The sequence below is a fragment of the Vombatus ursinus genome, unplaced genomic scaffold, assembly GCF_900497805.2.
Source record: "Vombatus ursinus unplaced genomic scaffold, bare-nosed wombat genome assembly UNPS02005236.1, whole genome shotgun sequence".
In the NCBI taxonomy this organism is placed as follows: Eukaryota; Metazoa; Chordata; class Mammalia; order Diprotodontia; family Vombatidae; genus Vombatus; species Vombatus ursinus.
Window position 1 is genome coordinate 6,787,224 of NW_020945014.1, and position 7,822 is coordinate 6,795,045.

The 7,822-nt window shown below is 40.0% G+C and overlaps 1 pseudogene; it reads left to right on the forward strand.

Moving 5' to 3' along the window:
* The first annotated feature begins 3,065 nt into the window (after positions 1-3,065).
* LOC114030437 lies at positions 3,066-7,533 on the forward strand (annotated as a pseudogene).
* The last annotated feature ends 289 nt before the right edge of the window (positions 7,534-7,822 follow it).

Below are 7,822 nucleotides of genomic sequence, written 5' to 3' on the forward strand. Positions count from 1 at the left end.
CAAGACTTTCTAAACATCCTGCTGCTTGGTTGTGTCTATATATGTTCTTCTCCCTTAACTCCATTCTCACCCAAAAACCTCTAGAAATGCTCACCCTTACCACTCCCCTTTGAGCAGCTGAGATCTCCTCTCCCTGGTAGGATCTTTTTTCCCTTGCAAGCCTTTTCTCAGACTATAAAATGCTCTTAATGGGTGTGTATTGGACTGTTTCATTTCAGGTCCCTTTATGGGCCTGTGGGTCATTTGTTAAAGTCTCCTTGCCTACAACTCAAGACCAGGAGCTGGTAACTTAAGTAAAAGCTCTTCAACCTGTCCACCAAAGAATCATCAATACTGACCTGGTCAAGTAAGTCACTGACAAACACAGCTGACTACAAACACAGCTGACTACAAACCTACAGAAGCCGACAGTTTCCTGTTCCCAGGCCAGTGAGTTGCCTGGGGCTGATCAGATATAGTTGCTCCGAGCCTCAGGTTATTTTGCAAGTGTCCCGAACTCTCTTCCAAGGATTCCCAAAACTTTCTCTATGGACTTTTGCTTGTTATGCAAAACAACATACCTTGTGAAATTGTGAGATGCTCCTAACCCTTTACAATTGTACTTCCCCCTCCCTCTGCCTTAGTAGTCTATACAAACCCTTTTCCCAGTCCCCTCTCCTTGGGTACCCCAGCACTTGCTGTGTAGCACCCTGTGCTGTAACTCACCGACCCCAATTAAAGACCTTAATTTTGCTCTACTGGCCATCTTCTTTAGAAGTCGGGTTGACACCACTAAGCACAACTGGAAAACAAGGGTTGTTTTCTATTTTAATTTTAGTGTTTATTAAGTGTTAGGTGTTAGAGAATTATAAATACAGAATGTATTCTAAGAAAGTTGTATTTTCAGAGATTTTCTGATGTCTTGAAATAGAAATTTTCCTTCCAAAAATAGGGTTAGAAACTATCAGAGGTTAATCAAATGCAATTGCCTATTCTTACTAAGAGTTGCTTATCCATGATTCTCTTCTCTAAAATATGAACATAGGCAAAATCCTTGATGAGATTCCGAGAATAGGAAAAGCTTTCAGGTTTTCTACTGCAGACCACATCTTCACTTAAGCAATGAACTCAAAAGGTGCACAGTAAGTTTTTTTTTTTTAAACCCTTTTGTTATAAGGGCATTATGAAGTAGAGAAATGTCAGGACCTAGAGGAAACCTAGATCCATCTGTCATTTCCACTAAAGCTCTAAACATGGACCTGATAAAGAATGAGAATCAACTGTAGTTTCCTTCACCCAGTCCATGGCTGAACAGAATACTGCTAGAATCCTGTGGAAACTCTAAACATAGAGAAGGAAGTCTAGGAGGAAGGCATAGCACAACAGCCCCATAGCAGTAGGAAGGAGACAAGGGGAGCCCAGCAATGGGGCAGCCACAGAACACAGGAAAAAAAGACCCAAGAATCCTGTGGTAAAGGGAGAAAAGCTAAGAAATACCTCAGGAAGAACCCACTATGAGGACAAGATAGAGAAAGATTGATGAATTGAGCATGCAACTTAAAAAAAAAAAGACTAGAACAAATTGATGCTCAATTGGGGATTTTTAAATTAGAAATCCTGAAAATCAAAGGCAAGATCAATAAAATTGAAAGTAAAAAAAACTACTGAGCTAATAAAACTAGAGCTGGTTCTAAGGGGGTAAAAAACAAAACAAAACAGTAAGATAAGCCATTGGTTAATTTGATTTAAAAAGAAAACTATCCAGTATCAAAAATAAGGGTAAAAATCACTACTGAAGAAATTAAAGAAATCAGGAAATGTTGTCCAATTGTGCCGATAAATGATAGTTTGAGTGAAATCATCGAATATTTATGAAATTATAAAATTACCTAGAGCTAGTCATGTTCAGCTCAAATTCCCATCAATACACACACTTTCTACTACCTAGAAGCATGATGAATTTTGTTTGAGGGCCTTTAGGAGTTATACCCTTTGTAACCCGTAACTATAGATATGGAGTTGTTGGCTTCATTTCTTTTGAGAGGGACATGGCAAAGGAGAATATTGAAATGCACAAGAAACCCAGAATTCATATAGATCCACAGAACTCCCAGAAGAACGAACGTGTGTTAGAGCTGTACCCTAGATTGTCTATGCTTATATCTAGTCATTTACCTATAGACCTATCCCTAGTTCTTTATTGGAACCCAAGTTCTAACACTAACTGATCAAGAAGTAATGAAATATATCCAGGTATGATCCAGATGCCTCATCTTACGTCTTTCTATTCATCCTTACAATTGATTCATATCCTGGGATGGATAAGTCTCCCTTTCCTTTGCAGGTCTCAAATACCTACCTATGAAGATGTTGAATTGTCAAGACAGACAAGATCCTTTTGCACTTCTAGAGTAGACAAATAGGATTTAAATCTAATAACCATTCCGTATACCTGGGCAATTCCTGAGGGATAAATACTACTAGAAAGGACCTAAGAAGTAGTGCTAGGATTAGTCTCTGGGCTAAGAAGTGACACCTTCAGGAAGTAGGCTTCTTAAGAACCAGAAAGGCTTTGGAATAGAGGCAAACTGGGAAAGTTCATACATTTAACAAGTTGAATAGCATTTGATTTATGAATATTGATAAAATGAGAAGTGAGATAGAATGCTAAGCCAGGGACAGAATGTGAAGAGGGCTGGTAATTTTGTTCAGGATCTTACCATTCTGATCAAGTCTTAAAATAAAAAAAAGGGTAAAATGTTCAATCAGTTGAAAAAAATACCATATGGAACAGCAAGTCCAACATGGAACAGTACAAGAGAACCAGGAGTACCTAGGATATATGATCTAGCAAAACAAACAAAACACCCCCTTGCTTGGAAGTCTACATCAACTGATGTAGTATGGGTATGAAACAATGTAAACTTAAGAGTGTTAACTAGACAAATTTTGACTCAAGGAATCAATGATACTAGATGGGCTAGGGGTTTATGACTGTAAGACATCTACAAGACATCTTCACCTACCAACTCAGATTTTAGCAAATGTTCATAGAAATTTATACTTCTCAAGACCTGACTAGATAAATGCGGGTGGGATAATCCGTTAAGTATTCTCATAAGGAAATCCAGGACAGTACTACTTTAAAAATGGGTATATATTAAAAAAAAGTGGGCCAGGATTGAGGGGAAAAAGCAGAAGCAATTATTAGGATTAAAAAATGGACTCAGTTAAAATAGATCCATTTAGTATGAAAACAAAGTTTTGTACTAGATTAGAAAATGGGAGGCATAGCCAGATAGTAGATCAGGAGAAAAGAATCTGTTTTAGTGGACCACAAGGTCACTGGAATTAGTTTTAACAGTAACTTCTATAGAGAAGCTGATAGAATAAAGGCATAGCTTTTGGAATGAGGGAGGTTATGGGTCCCACTTGTCTTTGGCCTGGGCAAAGACCAATGAGAATATGGTGCTTGTGTCTTGGTGAGAGTTCAGAGGAGGAAGTGACAGCATGATGAGAGGACTGCAGACTATAGGCTGGAGAGAGACATGAACAATACAGTTCACTTTTAGTGTATATAAACCATGCAAATTAGCCTTATTCTGCTTGGCCCTTATCAGACATTTGGACTTAAGACTTTCAGAAGATGATCAGTGTCCAAATTGCCAGATAGCCTATTTTTCTGCTTGCTGGGGAATGGATGAAGGATCTCAGTGTCTGGAGGATAACTTCTTGGGGATGTTAAGGGAGATCTGTGGTCAGACATGGCTTTGACTAAGTGACTCCAGAACTTTTCCTACTGCTTGAGATTCTCATTCATAGAGCCCAATAATTCTCAGGATAAGCTGGCTTTGGAAACAAGTAGTGTCACATAGGTAGCCAAGACCTCAAAACCCATGCTTGCATAAAGTAGGGGTTGGTAGTTATTACACTAAGGCTGAATGCTTTTCTATGGGAAGCTAACAGCATCTATCTGAAGCACCTTGTAAATAAAAGGTGAAGTTTACAATCTAGAGACTATTTGCTGTCCTTGAGTTAGAAAACAGCTGTCATTGCCAAAATGTTCTTTCCTACATTAAAACTTCCAGATCTCTGAAGCTTGTCTGGTTGAAAGCCCTATTATACAAAAGGTGAAAGACTTCAACCTCATACCAAAATATTGCTTAAAATATATCAGCTCGAGTTTAAAGAGCTTTCAGAGGACAACATGGATCAAGAAGGAATGAGGACTTTAGTCAACAGAAGAAGTCTTATCCCTCTATAGAGTATTTTCTTTGAAAAAAGAAATTGGTAGTTAGACATCACCAAATAATCTCCTAAAGAAGAGTAGGGAGTTAGGAAAGACTTTGAGGCTAATCTTAAATTTGATCATTAATTCTGACCAGTCTGACTGTACAAAGAGCCGATAGGCACCAAAACTTTAACAAATTGAATTATGGGGGAAAGACATGATATACAGTTAAAATAACCCTGAATTATTTGAACTGAAATCAAAATGGGAAATGGACAATAGGATTGATATCATACATCAACTCTAGTACCTTAATCCAAAAGTTTAACAGAAGTTAGCAACCACCAGGAGACCAAAACTTTCCTACTTTAGTCATTTTAGTTAGTAACATTTATCAAATGGAGATATGGTTGCAAGAAGAATTTATGGTTGCTTAAGAATAAGGCTGTTTTTGAAGTTAAGAGGAAGGATAGTGGAAAATTAAGAGTTCTCAAAGCAGAAAAGCAGGGGAGGGTCAAACCAGTTATAAGAAAGTTTGGAGAGGCAGCTAGGTGGTACAGTGGATAGAGCTCCAGCCTCGGATTGAGGTGGACCTGTGTTCAAATCTGGCTTCTGACACTTGACTAGCTGTATGACCTTAGGCAAGTCACTTAACCCCAATTGCCTCACCCAAAAGAAAAAACCCAAAAAACAAAACTTCAAATTTGGGGCAGGTAGGTGGCACAATGGATAGAGCACCGGCCCTGTATTCAGGAGGACCCGAGTTCAAATCCGGCGTCAGACAACACTTACTAGCTGTGTGACCCTGGGCAAGTCACTTAACCCCATTGCCTAACCAAAAAAAAAAAAAGTTTGGTAAGAGAGCCTAGGAAGCAAAGCCATCCCAAGGAAGAATGTGGGAAGGATTACCAATAGAAGGAAATTGGGTTTCTTTCCCCCCCCCCCCACAAATATTACAAGTTTTTTTTTCCCCAATTGAGGCTGGTGGAACCACTGAATTCTTACCTCCAACATTAGGATACCATCTGTTCTTAGATAGCAGAACCAGCAAAGATGGGAAGTTGTTAGACTAATATCTAGAGTGGATGATTTTTTTTTTTAATATAAGAGTTCTGAGAGTTACTGACATACAAAACATCCAGAAGGGAATAGAAATGTGTAGAAAATATTTGAACATTATTAGTGACTGGTTGGTTTGGTTGTCCTTTGTTCTCAAAGGGGACCAAAATGGCATAAATGTTAGTCAAGTTATAGTTAGTGTGGCTAATCAGACTAGCACAAGCTATAAATGCTCTACCACACATTGGGCACAAATAGTCCATGGGAACATTTGGGTTGGTTTCTTTATGTTTGTGTATCTTGAGTCCCTTGAGCTACTTCAATTCAGCATCACTCAGAACCCAGCACCTTCTTTGATATGGTCACATCATGCTGGGCAGTCCTTTGCCAGCATCTCCCATGTCAGCAATCAATTGCAAAATTCTTCAGAGAGACTTTGAGAGTTTCCTTGTATTTTTTCTGATCACCATGTGGGTGGTCTTCCTTGTGTTCTCTATAAAACAGTCTTTTAGGCAAGTTTACATTTAGCATTCAAACAACATGGCCAGTCCAAAGACTAATCTTCTCCAAGTTAAATTAATGAGGAACAAAAGACCAAGGGGTCAGTAACTCCTGAACTATATGCTTATTCTCACCTCTAAGAATCTTTGGCCATCAGTTAAACATTAATCAAGAGCTACCCAAATAAACATGAGTAGGGAATAAGTGGCCCTTTGCAAGCTCTTATGGAATTTCTGAAGAGTAGAATATAACTTATAGAAGTTCTATCCATTGGTCAAAATAAAACAGAACAAACCCTGTTCAATGATCTGGTTATCAATATCAAGCTAGGCATAAAACATGTGTAGGCTAGGGAAAGCTTCTTGCTGGCCAACGTGCTCAAGTATCAGCTGCGGGCAGAGTTGTGTCCTTATCTTTTGAAGGACTCTGGCCCTTTAAGAATGGTGGGGTCAGGGAAGAATTGAAGCTGCTAGGGAAACAAAGCAGAGTGGACCCTTGGGTCTTAGTTGAGGAGATGAAGGATGAGGGCCTCAAGGATGGAGATGAAGCCTGAGCAGGAGAGGAGCTACTTAGGACTAACCTGGGGAAATGGTGGCCAGACCCCATGCCCTGCCCTTACAGCTTCTTAGGAGACTAGAGCCTGGTGAGCTGGACAAGGAGCCACTGCTGCTTCCCTGACTCCATATGTTGATCCCATTCCCTCCCAGAACTACACTGGCAGCTGCAGCAGATCACCAATCAAAAGGAAAAAAAATTCTTTGGGAGAAGAAGCAGATCTCCCTTGAGTAAGAAAAGCCTCAGCTCTTGCCATCTTGTCAAGGCTAAGTAGAACTGTGAAAACCATTCCTGGAGACGAAGAGAAGAAAGGCAAAAGAGGGAGCACCCAGGACAAGAACATAGGCAGCAGAGAAATAGCAACCAGGACAGACACCATAGCCATTCTAACCAGAGGAACACCAGTAGTGAGAGATCTGGTGGTAGATGGAACCAAGATGCCCAGAACATACAGAAACAAGCAGAGTTTTATAACAGAATGAGAGAAGTGTCACTAGAAGATATAGGTGGCAGCAGTGATGAGAATCAGGATTGTTTTGTAGTCTTCTCGTGGTCACAGTAAAGGAAAAGACCCACCAGATAAAGAGAAACCCAGCTTTGAACAGTCAGAACCACTCCTTGAAGATACCAATATGTTCCAGGGTGTGGTTATAAAGTACAGTGAACCTTTAGAAGCATGGATCAAAGAAATACTAACTCCTTTAAGAACGATGAGGTGCTGCCTGTCAAATATTCACAGACAGTGTTTATTTCCTAGGCTGATGGAAGAGTTGCTGATATTCTTATTGATCATCCATCCCACCTAGCCCCACCAGCAGTATGTGCTTGTAGAATATATCTGTGCAGATGAAACAGTTGGGCAAAAGGTAAGGCCGTGTGTCTCTGGCCTTGGCTCAGGCAATAGGAGCAACAATCTTGAACAATCAGCTCATTGAGCCACAGTGTTGCTATGACTGAAGGAGAAGGGTGTGCTCAAGTTTGGGTTGCATAGCAGGGAATATGTGCTGTTCCACAAGTCTTCAGACACCTCCAAGGTGGATAAAAGGATGAGGAAATCTCACAGCAAATTCCAAAGAAGCTCCTGTAGTTGCCAAGAGAATTTTTCCTTTGTGGAAGGCCTGGACTTGGGATTTAAAGAGCAGAGCAACACTCTCTGGTGCCTCTTATTGCCGCAAATCTTTCCTCTGTTGCTGATCAGCTTATGTTAAAATTTAAGAAATTTTTTTGGAAAAATGGTGGGATTAATCTAGGGAATATGAAAGACTTTTGCCTGCAATAGCTGGAATAGGGTAGGTCCGGAACGGAGTTAAAGTCAGATATTCCCTCTGATGGTGAGGTCTACATTTGTCACTGACTGTATTGATTCCAATAACACTGAAGACATAGTAGTGCCCTCCTAGAGGGATGTAATCATAAAGGACCTTGGGTATTTTATCCACACAGGAAAAATACCTACCACCCAGATTCATATATTTTGATGGACACCTTGTAGGACTA